The sequence below is a fragment of the Triticum urartu genome, chromosome 4A, assembly GCF_056163025.1.
Source record: "Triticum urartu cultivar PI428250 chromosome 4A, HENAU_Tu73, whole genome shotgun sequence".
NCBI classification, from domain to species: Eukaryota; Viridiplantae; Streptophyta; class Magnoliopsida; order Poales; family Poaceae; genus Triticum; species Triticum urartu.
The window spans coordinates 281,693,549-281,707,178 of NC_141876.1; the positions used below are offsets into that span (position 1 = coordinate 281,693,549).

General features: G+C 46.3%; 1 pseudogene; it reads right to left on the reverse strand.

The window, feature by feature from the left end:
* Positions 1-4,422: 4,422 nt before the first annotated feature.
* LOC147975604 (uncharacterized) lies at positions 4,423-7,211 on the reverse strand (annotated as a pseudogene).
* Positions 7,212-13,630: the final 6,419 nt, after the last annotated feature.

The window sequence follows — 13,630 nt, forward strand, 5'->3', positions numbered from 1 at the left end:
CTATATATGATACTATACTCTATGTATTATACTATGCGCTATAATTAATTAAAGGTAGTATCATACACTAGTATCATATGTACTGTATATTCATGATACTAGTATATGACACTCTCCACTATACTCATGATTTCTTACCGTGGAAAAAAATTGGAGGTGAAACGATGAACTCATGTTTTCATTCGAACAAAAACATGATGTTAGGTAATGTAAATGTTTTCAAAGAGCACACGGTTCACTCACGAAAGCCGTGTGTCCACTAAACCGTGGCCGATGCACCCCCCACCCCTCTGCCATGCGCGCAATCTGAGTCGTGCGTTCTGATTAGCCAAAACCGAAACCCCACGGATCGTACGTCTGCACCGTTGGATTCTCCTTGATCAAACGGCGATCCTCATCCCTTTCGACAACACATGTACTTGTTTTTAAATAGCCCCTCCCAAAAAATGTTTTCAAATAGCACACGGTTCACACACAAAAGCCGTGTGCCTACCAAACCGTGGCCGATGCCCCCCTCACTGCACGCGCAATCTGAGTCGTGCGTTCTGATTGGCCAGAACCCAAACCCCATGGATCGTACATCTGCACCGTTGGATGCTCCCAAATCGAACGCCAATCCTCATCCCTTTCGACAGGAAATGCAGTCCGGCTAGGAATTAATTTATATGCCAACATGCACGGTAATGCCAAAAACTGCCTTACATATAGCACACGAGACCTGAAATGCGCCAGCAAATCAAACTCGTGGTAAAATTGTGATTGGTTTACGTGCCAAAATTTTAGAGGTGAAACGATCAACTCATGTCTTCATTTCAAAATTAGTATGTCTTCATTTCAAACGAAATTATTATGTTTGTGCACACGAGCGCTTAGAGGCAACTGTTTGCATAGGCCTTTCTGTGCGCGCGGTGACCGGGGATATTTTTCACCCTTTTCACCTAGGCCACCAACACCACCACCCCCACCGTCCGCCCGTGTTTCACTCAACTAGTCCACCCAATCTCCTTCGCCAGCTCCCCCCTCCCCCAGATCCATAGCAGAACCCTCTCCGGCGCCACCGTGCTCACCCCGGCCGTGTTCCGCTCTTCGGCGTCAAGCCTACCTCCACTGTCGTTCCCAACACGCGGCGGCTCGCGCCTCGCCGTCTTCGTTTGCTCTACAGCCACCCTCGAGCATATCGATGCAGTAACCCTCGCCTCTCCTGTGGTCCGGCCGGGTTTGCATTAAGAAGCCTGTTAGTTACTGCTCTCCATCACGATGAGGCATATTTCCTTGCAATCCCTCTTACAATTTTGTTCCGTATGTTCCCAAATTGGCTTTAAATAACGGAGAGTGTATATATGTTCATTATCTACCTTCCTTACTACATATAAGCTGTATTTGTTCCAATTAGTTACTGCCTATTTACAGATCGCAGGCGCCCGAGTCATGCAAATTTAACAAATTAGCCATACATTTTCTAAATTATTGCATGGCATGTTTAGAAAGCTTGATACCAAGTTGTTAGTTTTATGCTTATCCTCCTTTCCTGAGTTTCCCATGTGTTCTCTGTAGATGTCGAGTAGCAGCCACATCACTCATTCAGGCCATGTATCTTCATCTGATTCGGAAAACCCTAGGTCTTCGACAGATTGTGAGGGATCAAGTAGTCTTGAATGGGATAGAGCTGCAGCAATTACCCTTCTGGTCAGGACATGGAGGAACGCTCTAAGGAAGCCCACACACCAGCCTAAAGGTGTATATGAAGTAACAGAGATTAATTTAAAGTCCTGGGCTCCAACTAAACCAGATAAAGCACGCATGAGGTTCAGGAGTGTGTGTGGATTTGTTGGCAGGGCAAGGCTCAACATTAATCTGCCGGGGTTTCGGAAGGCTAACACAGAAACATGGCGAAGGATAGTCTGGGAGATCATGGATCACTTCAACATTCCAGAGTAGTGGAGAATGCAGGTGGAACACGCTGCACTGAAGAAGGCTAGGGATGCTTCACTACAACAACAACCCCCCTATAACAACGAATGGCTTGCAACGAAAAATAAGATGTGTTGTAGGTAGCCCCATGTATCCCACCTCTCGATGTTTTCCTATTTGACCTCCCCTACGTCTTGAGAGAGGAGTCTCCGTAGATCTTTGGTCTTCTCCCCCCGTAATAGAAACTTCCCAAAATTTCTACCATGAGAAGCCCTAAAACAATCCCTCGATCCGTAAGCTGTGGCGGCGCCTTCCCCTCTGAATTTGCGCCTAGCTCCGGATCACTATAAGCAACTCACTAGATCGGGGAAGGATTTAGGGATTCGAATTCGAATTGGGGAAAAGTTTCGGTAGCTGGCCACCCAACCACCCTCACAGCTATCCGATTACACCGGCCGAAGCCGTCATTCCAATCCTAGCCAACTATTACAGGAAGAGATCGATCTCTATTTAAACCAGTTACCGTTAGCTCGATTAACGGGCCAGGCTGTAGTCGTCGAGCCAACACGGTGGGTTGGTCGCTCGCTTGGGCCGCTGGGCCGGCCCATCTCCTTGATTGAATTCTATCGCGCCATCTTCTGTTGCCGGATCCGCTACAGTCTGTTGATTGGCAATAACTCGTCTCGACTGAACCAGTGGTTCAGTCCTTGTCTTGGCGATGCTGACATCCCCCTTTCCTTGTGAACCGGCTTGTCCCCAAGCCGGAGCGCGGGGAAACTCTTGCTTCAACGAATCCAGGTCCTCCCAAGTAGCAGTGGCTGGTGTACCGCAATTCTAGAGAATTAAACCCTGCATCACTGTCTTGCGGCCTGACTGACGAACGCGACGATCCAGAACCTGAACAGGCACTTGCATACTGGCTGTAGGAGAGGGTAACTGTGTTTGCACCCGAGTCGTTGGCGGAATGAACTTCTTGAGCTGAGACACATGAAACACTGGGTGGATGCGACTATCAGGAGGCAACTCCAGTCGGTATGCAACCTCTCCAATTTTGTCGAGTATCTTGTAAGGACCAAAGTACTTGAATGAAAGCTTGTGGTTGGCTCTTCTGACAACTGATGATTGCACGTATGGTTGCAGTTTGAGGAACACGAGATCGTTGGCAGCAAAAACTCGTTCAGTCTGTTTCTTGTTTGCTTGATGCTTCATTCTCTGCTGAACACGTGACAAATGATGTTTTACCGATGCGATCATCAACTGTCGGGAGTCCAACCACGATTGGACATCGACGGGAGCAATTGTATCAGAAGCAGATATCCCAAAGAACCGTGGAGTCTGCCCATAAATGATTTCAAAAGGCGTTTTGTTCAGTGCAGAATGCCAGTTGGTATTGTACCAGAATTCACAAAGCGACAGCCATTTGCTCCATTTAGTAGGATGGGCACTGATGAAACACCGCAAGAAACACTCAATTTGTTGATTTACTCTTTCAGTTTGGCCGTCAGTCTCTAGGTGATATGCTGTACTCATGTTCAGCTCTGCTCCAGTTTTGGAAATAAGCAGTTGCTAGAATGTGCTAGTGAAAACAGGGTCTCTGTCACAGATGATAATCCTGGGCATACCATGCAACTTGTACACATTGTCTAGAAAAGCTTCAGCCACTTTCTGAGCATTGAAGGGGTGTGAGAGAGGAACGAAATGGCCATATTTAGAGAACTTGTCAATCACCACAAGTATGCAGTTGTACTAGAAGGATGTAGGAAGACCTGAGATAAAATCCATAGACACTGTGTCCCAAGCTTTGGAAGGTACTGGCAGAGGAGATAGCAATCCAGGGTACTGAACTCTTTTTGGTTTAGTTTGCTGACACACCAAGCAGGACTGGACTTGAGTTTTGATGAAGGTTTTCATTCCTTGCCACCTGAAGAGGGAGATTATTCTTTTGTATGTGACTGGAAAGCCAGAATGACCCCCAACTGGACTAGCATGAAAAGCTGTAAAAATTTTGAGGTGTAGATCTGCATCAGGCCCAACCCATATACTGTTCTTGTAGCGAAGGAGACCTTGGTGCAGAGAGAACTGTGGTTTAGATGCAGGATCTATGGCCAGTTGTTGTAAAATGTCTTGTGTTTTAGGGTCACCATTGTAGCTCTGAACAATTTCCAGCAACCATGTAGGTTGTGCACAAGAAATCTGGAAAAGAACTGTTCCATCAGGAGGTCTCCTGAAAAGTGCATCAGCAGCAGCATTGGTGTTCCCTTGTTTATACTGAATTGTGTAATTTAAGCCCAGTAACTTAGTTAAACATTTCTGTTGCCAAGGGGTATGCAATCTCTGATCCTGCAGGTGTGCCAAACTCTTGTGGTCAGTCTTGATAATGAACTATTGCATCTGCAAGTATGACCTCCACTGATCTACAGCCAATAGAATAGCCAGGTATTCTTTCTCATAGACTGACAAACCTCTGTTCTTGGGTCCCAAGGCCTTGCTAACAAATGCCAATGGGTGACCCTATTGCATGAGGACAGCTCCAATGCCATATTCACATGCATCAGTCTCCACAGTAAATGGCTTTGAAAAATCTGGCACAGCCAATACTGGAGCAGATGTTAGAGCTTGTTTGAGCACCACAAAGGCTTCTTCAGTAACACTGGTCCATACAAATGGCATCCCTTTCTTGAGAAGTTCAGTGAGAGGTTTGGCAATAATCCCATAGTGCTTAATGAATTTCCTATAGTAACCACTGAGTCCAAGAAAACCCCTGACTTCCTTAACATTAGTTGGAGTAGGCCACTGTTGGACAGTTGTTACCTTGGCAGGATCTGTAGACACACCCTGACCAGAAATGACATGTCCCAAGTAAGCAATTTCCTGTTGAGCAAATGCACACTTTGACATCTTAACTTTCCATTCCTTGTCTTGCAGAATTGTCAGAACCTGAGCAACATGCTCCAAGTGTTCCTCAAATGTTTTGCTGAAAACTAGTATGTCATCAAAGAAACACAGCACACACTTCCTGAGCAGGGGGGACAGATCAAAGTTTATAGTGCTCTGAAATGTTGCTGGAGCTCCAGTTAAGCCCATGGCAACTACCAGGAACTCAAAGTGGCCATGGTGTGTTTGGAATGCAGTCTTGTACTCTTCCCCTGGAGCTAACCTGATCTGGTGAAATCCAGCTTTGAGGTCCATTTTGGTAAACCAACATGCCCCAGCTAGTTCATCCAACAACTCATCTATAATGGGTACTGGGTATTTGCTCTTCAGGGTTATAGCATTTAGATGTCTGAAGTCAACAACAAGTCTCCATTCCCCTTCTTCTTTTTTCTTAACCATGAGGACAGGAGAGGAAAAGGGGCTTTTGCTGGGTCGAATCATTCCCAACAACAAGAGCTCTGCAATTTGCTTCTCTAACTCATCTTTTAACTGGGCAGCAATTCGGTATGGCCTGACAGAAACTGGTCGGGCACCAGGGATCAGAGGAATGTGATGGTCTTGCATTCGTCTAGGAGGGAGGCCAGTGGGAGGTTGAAAGACCGTAGGAAACTTGTCCAACACTGCTTGCATCTCGGGACAAACTAAAGAAGTTGCAGAACACTGAACGAAGAACAATGATATCACTGTAAGTGCAAAGTTAGCAGGCAACAGGCCTTGCAAAGTAACTATTCTGCCAGACTGCTGGACTGACATCCACTTCTGAGTCCGGTCCACTTTCATAGGGCTATGTTGAGCCAACCAATCAAGGCCCAAGATGCCATCATAAGTGGACAACTGCAATTGCCGAAAATCAAATGAGAATTCAGCACTACAACAGCTCCATTTGCATTGTTGCAACATTTGAGAACACTGCAATGATGCTCCTCCTGCCACTGTAACAGAAACTGGAGTAGTATCCTGAATATTCCCCAACACAGGAGCAAAAGAGATGTCGATGAACGAGTGAGTACTGCCTAAATCCATTAAAAATACCATAGTGTGCCCTTGTAACTGAATTTCCAACTATAAGGATGGAGCATTGGGGTCTTTTCCAACTGCAGCAGCTGACAACCTCATACTGTGAACAGAAACTGTCTCAGACTCTCAACTATCTGTCTGAGTGGATTCCATCGACTGAACATGATCGATTAGTTCTTGAACAAAATGCAACTGCATTGTTGATTTACACACGTGGTCACGGGACCATTTTTCTCCACAAACGAAACATAACCCTTTGGACTTGCGGTAAGCGCGCAATGCAGACCACTTGTCGTTAGTTGTTGTTGGTTTCAGAGTGTCAGACTGTCGCCGATCTTCACTGACACGGGGTTTTGGGGGAAGAGGAAATGGAATGGACCTGATCGCACGCCTGCAGGCGAGTTGATATGGGTTACTCCTTCCCCGAGCTCCTCATGCAGCAAGGCCAAGTCATATGCTGAATCTAGATCCTTAGGCTTCTCAAGCGCCACTGCAACGCGAACCCCTGGTTTGAGTCCGTCGAGGAAGCGGGTAGTGTAGTGCAAGGTGTTGGGGATTTCTTCATATGCGGACAACTGATCATACAAATCGGCGAATCTATCCACATAATCCGCAACTGTGCTGGTTTGGGCTATACGGAAGAGCTGGCGAAGCAGTGTCTGGTGTTGATTTCGGCCGAAGAGACTCTGCAAACTGCAGCAGAATTCAGACCACGAAATGTTTGGCGACTTGCGCTGGACTGATCCCAACCACCGGGCCGCTGCTCCTTCAAATTGGGACGTCGCCAGCGAAATCCATCGGTGCGGCAGAGTATTCCAGAGTTTGAACTGGTCTTCACATCTGTTCTGCCACAACCTTGGATTCGCACCATCGAATCGAGGGAGATCCGCGCGAACACCAAACGAAAACGCATCAGCAGTATCTGGGTAGCCCGCATCACCGATGGAAGGAGAACGAGCACGGAAAGTGGAATCACGCGCACCTCTGACCGGAGGAGGGACATAAGTGTTATGTGCCTTCCCCCGGTGTTCCTGATCGATGCCAAGGGAGTCGGAGGCGGCGCCGCGACCACTCCCAGCCATCTGTGACGACGAGATCTCGATGCGCCCGGTTTGTTCCCGCGGTCGCTCGCCGCGGACTTGCTCGATCTCGAGGGCGAACTCGTCCCGTACGCCGTCCACCCGCGCCGACAGGAGAGCGTCGAGCGCCATCGTGTTCGCCTGGATTAGCTTGTCGACAGCTTGGAGAAGGGTGTCACCGTGCTCCTTGAAGCGCTGGTCCAAGTCGGTGGCGAAATCCGCCCGCAACAGGGCGTAGACGCCGCGCCCGTCCTCGGACAACTTGTCCATCGCCTCCAATCGCCGCCGATCTCGCCACCGCGTCCCGTGGCGATGCTGCGGAAGCTCCAGGACCGCCGAATCTGATACCAACTGTAAGCAACTCACTAGATCGGGGAAGGATTTAGGGATTCGAATTCGAACTGGGGAAAAGTTTCGGTAGCTGGCCACCCAACCACCCTCACAGCTATCAGATTACACCGGCCGAAGCCGTCATTCCAATCCTAGCCAACTATTACAGAAAGAGATCGATCTTTATTTAAACCAGTTACCGTTAGCTCGATTAACGGGCCAGGCTGTAGTCGTTGAGCCAACGCGGTGGGTTGGTCGCTCGCTTGGGCCGCTGGGCCGGCCCATCTCCTTGATTGAATTCTATCGCGCCATCTTCTGTTGCCGGATCCGCTACAGTCTGCTGATTGTCAATAACTCGTCTCGACTGAATCAGTGGTTCAGTCCTTGTCTTGGCGATGCTGACAGGATATCTCTTCCCTATTTTCTTGCGTCGCCTCTTTTCTGATCTATTTGGCGTCAATCATCATTCTCACTAATACTAATCCATCAGGTTGACCCTCGTTGGACTGGAATTTGGATCAATCGTCTAGGAGCAGGGTTCGTGGATCCTCTATGGACAGCAAACGCCTACAAGATCCGCAGCCACACCGACATCATCTTCTGGCATGGCAAGGTATGTACAAGTCGAATGATTTAGAAGTAGAAACATGTAGTACCCTGCTCCTAACTCGGTTCCTTAATTACTTTCGATTTCGTAGAATGCCTTTCTGAATTTCACACGTGTTTTCAAGGATCTTATTAGGCCACGAGGCCTATGGCTAAGTTCCTCAAATTCTGCGGCAGATGAGTATGTGAAGGCGGCGAATGTATAGTATTAACAAAGACGAATACTCTGTGAACTTGGGTTGTGCTGCGTGCAGGGTGGTTGAGAGTTTGTAGAAGCACCTAGAGGGGTTCACGGTGGGGGAGACATTGGCACCAACATTCATAGTGTAGTGCGACTAGTGCAGCAATTCAGCGTTGGAGTGGAACAATGTGTGCTCTCCGCTACTATTCGTTGTCAGCTCCAGGATGCACCGCAGTGGTACCACCCGGTTCAGCGAAGCCATGGGGGGTTGCTGCATGTCTTCCTTGACGTGTTTGAGGCGCACCATGGGTTTGTGTTTCTTGTATTTCTGCTGATTTATGTCTATTTTTTTAACAGGAACTTAGCCATATTCCTACAGTAGACGACTGAAGATGCAGAAGGTACACGGATATTACTAGGTGTAGTTCAGCTATTAGTTGTGCACATATTTGTTTAGCCAAGGAGGAATAGTTAGATACATATACAAGTACTATGAGAATGAAGATGGCAAACCACCAGGATGTTTTATTTCTTACATCGTCCATCTCATTTAGAAATCTACTAGAAACTCACTACACAATCTTCAACTTTGCATTAAACGGCACTGATTACTATTGAAATGGTAGATTGCCAATTACGACCGCAGTCTTATACTTGAAATACTGAACCACCTCCCCTAAGAAAATTTATTTGTTTGTCAAATATATTAGCAATACTAATGAGCATAAAATTCTCAGTATTCCAGATTGACTTAGAAAGTTCATGTTAAAAAATAACCATTTAGGCTGGAGACCTTCGTATGAGTAATGATGGTCTTAACTGCAAAATAAAATAAAATAAATGTGTAATAATGTTCTGCCAACTGGCACCCGATCTACTGCATGATTGTAACTGCAGAACTTAATATTCACTTCTCTTGTCCACCCAGGATATTAGCTTATGGATGTGACGGTTTGTCTAGAGCATATTTGATTTCAGTATACATACGTTTGAAAAACTGGTTAGTGATGTTCTAAGTTACAAATACATATATGGAATCTGTAGGTTACAAAAACTTATTTGTTCCTGACTTCCAGATCAATATTATTGGCACTAAACCTCTAGTACCAAGCCAGATTCCTATGAGGTTATTTCTAATTGTAAGTTCTATATTGAATCAACGTTTCTTCACCAGTTCAAATTAAATCTGAGATTGCATTATTAATAGCAATCCTGTTTTTTTATATACCATATGCATTTATCTTTTTTTCCACCTTATTTGTACAGGAAAACAGTTCCCGAAATACTGCAGGGCACTAACACATTTCATCCGATGACAACCTAATGATAGATAGTAGCACTCTTATAATAGATGGTAAGATTTTTAGCCTATGAACATATAATGTATTTGGCTCTAGCTTTTGAAATTCTTCCTTTAATTTTTTTGTCTTTCACGTACCATACTATGCTGTAACTGAAAGTTATTATATTTAGTGACAAACTGATATAATGCATGCACATACTGCCCATTCAGTTTCATAGAGTATTTTGACCCTAGTATTTGTTTTGGACATCTTCATATTACTGCCGCTAAATGTACAATTTATACACCCATCAGGCTTTCTTGACTACTGTTTTCGAGCATATAGTGCATCTAAAAATGGATAAGAGTCAACGCATCTTTGTTTCCTAGATTTTGGAATATCAATTATTTTTTTCCTTAATGGTTTCTTATTATTTACAACTCAACAAACAACATAACTTTATATTTTAATAGGTTAAAGATGTCTAACGATCAAGCTATCTTCTATAGTTTTATGTTAGTTTTTACTTTTACAATAATCAAAAGCATCTAGTCTTCGTAGTTGTAACCTGGGCCATTTGGAAGGAAATAGACCACAAAATATTTTGGAATATTGAGCCATCATTTAACTGCTGGAAAACTTGATTTGAGTGAGATTTTGCCTTCTGATACATAGATCCAAGTCTGACCTAGGGCAAGCTATACGCTGTAAATTCAGTAAAGTAACTAATCATTTTTTGCCTTTGTTCTTTGCCTAGCTCCTCCTTTGGCTTACCACCCTTCTCATCATTCATTCTTTATTGGTTATATGGTGTTGGATGTCAGGGTGGCAGCCTTTGTTGGACTAGCTATGCAATGTTGTAATTTGTGAGCCTTTAAATATATGTGTCGGTAGGATTTCCTATTGTCTTCTGATTCAAAATAAAATAGAACATAACGCAATGCAGATTGTATCAGGTCATTCAAAGTGCTGATGGTTTAGAACATGCCGCTCAATAAATGTTGCGGGGTTAATTATCGCATCACCATCACCATTTTAAGTTGCTCCTCCAAATTTTACCGCTCTGTTAATCTGATTTTATATAATGTAAGTTACTTATCTTATTTCTTTGTTGTTGTAGATTGCCAAGACAAACAGATATGCACGGCTCATATGTTGATTGCAAGGTCGAGAGTGAAGCTACTTCTAGATAGGTCCACAAGTTGTTTTGGATTTTTTTTTTGCCGAATCAATGCTCAAACATTATGTTTTACAATAGCTAGATGTTGATAGCAAGGTCGAGAATTGGGCTGCTGGTAGTAGATAGTTTCACATCTTATAATCTTTGGATCGTGTTCTTTGTAATGCAACAGCCAATTTAATAAATGAAATGTTCTATTCATTATATTGTGGTTCTTATATAACCTTTATCGCCAATTTTCTTATAAATCTAGATGACAATATATGAAATTCCAATTATTTTTTTGAAGGAATGCTTCTAGGCATTGTAATGACTGTTCATTTCCATTTGAAAATCATATTGTGCGGGGTAGACACCAACGCATATGAAGTGTTGTTGGGCTGTAACTGTATATGTTGCTCTTTTTAACACTTATTTACGTCGTTTACCAACGCATTTGTATACGTTGTTGTAGACCCTTGCAACGCCACCAACGGCAACGCATAATAATCCGTTGGTGTAGACCTTAGCAACGATTATATAGACATACAACAACGCATCGATGCGTTGCTGAAGGGGGGTTCTTGTTGTAGTGCTTGGAGAAAATGGAAGCACGTGCTGTACAAGAAGTACTTGAGTAAAGGCAAGGACCCAATCCTCGCATACCCCCAAACTACAAAGGCAGACTAGGCAGAATTCAAAAGGGTCAGGGCAACTCCATAGTTTGTTGCGAAGAGTTTCAAGAAATCGGAACTTCAGAAGAAGAACATACACCCCCACCATATGGGTGTGGCAGGATACTATGGCATGAAACTGATATGGGAACAGGAGGACAAAGAAGCAGTAGCGGCGGGTGGGAATCTAGCCTTTAGTGAAATCAAGGGTGAACGCGCCAGAGACCACTTGCGGGAACGTGCAAAGAGGCGTGATGACGGAACGTATTACTTTGAAAACGCATGTGACGCCAAACTATATGAAGTGATGGTAGAGGCTTCCAAGATCCCTGAAAGGTTCTACAGGAACTCGAGGCCATGTGACATTCTGTCCATTGCTCTGGACACAAAAGAGCCCCCTGGCCGTGCAAGGGGTATAGGCGTTAATGTCCCGCACAAGAGGGCTTTCACACTCAACAAAGAAGAGAGGCTTAGCATGAAAAAAGCGAGGAGTGAAATGAAGCAGAATGCACTGTTTGAAAAGTTGAAGAAGGAGATTTATCCGGCTGTTCGAAAGGATGTTGAGGAGTCAATGATGATGCAGAAGACTCTAACACTGACAGATAGCCAGCAGATCGGAGGGGAGGGGGGCATGGATGATGCTGCTTATTGCACGATAACGCTGCACAAGAGTAGCTGTGCATCAGCTGACCCCAGCGACACTGAGATTGCGGCTGCTCATGATGATGCTATATCTGATCTATCTGGAATGAAAGATAGACTGAAGGGCGTGCTTACACATTATGAAGGTACATTAAATGTGCAACAGCTTGGGTTTGCCACCCTTCTTGGAAGATGGCCTCTTCTTGGACTATGTGCCATTGAAGCTGGGCTATGTGAAGTGCTACGTGACTGAAGTAAAGCATCGATTCAATGAATTTGCCCTGAAGAATGTCCTAGGTGACTTCAATGAGCAAAGGACCTTCGGAGAAACACTGTTACATCACATCCAGTGGCCACGAAAGAAAATAGAGTTCATCAATGAGATTCCTAAAGCCCCGCCAAGAGCAACCACTATCGTCCCTCAACCGGTGACGCTCTCCTTGCCACAGTAGTGTAACGCCCCGAGACCGTTGCGCCAGGTGTCTTCCAGTTTTTCGCTGTTATTTGCCTTGTCTTTGCTTGTGTGTTGCATCTTGCCATGTCATCATCCGCATTGCATCATCATGTTCTCAAAACTTGCATCCGTCCGGGTTCCCCCAGTTCCGTCCGTTGTCCGTTCTGAGCCCAACCACACTCGCACGCGCCCGCGGCATGTCCGAAATAGTATTTTATAAGTGGCCAGAAAATGTTCTCGGAATGGGATGAAAGTTGGCATGTGGTGTTGTTATGTTGTTAGTAGGTCGTCTGCCAAGTTTCATCGCATTCGGAGCTCGTTTGATAGCCCAACCGTTAAACTATAGCGGCAATATAGCCGGTCTAACGTCACACGTTTTCGGTCTCCGGAAACAGTCGCTGGGCCTCCCTCTCTTCTCTTCTCTCAGCTCGAGACCGTCTACACAGCTCACTACCTACCGCCAGGTCCAACCTAACCTCTCTCGTCAGCCCGCACCCCCCCTCACGCACGTCCGAAAATTGTCCCGGACCCGAGCCGAGCAGTCGTCACCGTCCTGTCCGGATCATCCCCAAACATCTACAAAACGTCTTCGTTTTCTTAATTGAGCTTCCTAGCCTAGTTATTCGTGACCGTCCGATTACGATCGGAGGGACGAGGTAGCCCCTAAACTAAATTCTTCTGTATATTTATAGCCCAACCCTAGATCCTAGGGAGATGTCCCATCCCACCGCCACTCCACCCAAATCCTCTCGGGATCCCCTCCCTCGATCCCCGCAGCCTCCTCCCACCTCTCTTCGAATCCAGATCCAGCCAACCACCACAGCCACTTTCCACCCGATCTGGACCACCGGATCTCAGATCCGACGACCCAGAGCCTCTGCAGCCCCAGCGCCTCCCAGCTCCCGCACGAGCTCGAGAGCCTCCTCCCGCTCGACCGCATTGGCGAGCGCCGCCGCCGGAGCTGCTCCGTCCGCCGCCCGAACCTGCCAAGACGAGCTCCAGCAGGGCCGCCCTCTCCTTCCCTGTCTCTCTTTTCTTCTTCCCTTATCTTTGCCCTCTCACCTTCCTGCCTCTTCTCCACAGGAACCGGGGTGCCGCCTGACTCCCTCGATCTGCAATGAGAGACTCCTCAAGCCGCCACCATCTTCTTCCAGGAGCCCGCGGCCTTCTCTACTTCCCCTCCCCGTGCCTCGCCGGCAGCAAGCTCCGCCACGCCAAGTCTGCCGCCGTTCCCGAGTCTCCTGCTGCCATGGACTTCCTCCGCCGCTCATCGCTGGCACGGGACACCGGCGCCCCCAACCTCCTCATCGCCGCACGCCTACAGGTCCCCTGCCTCGCCGCCCTATGCTTGGATCCGGCC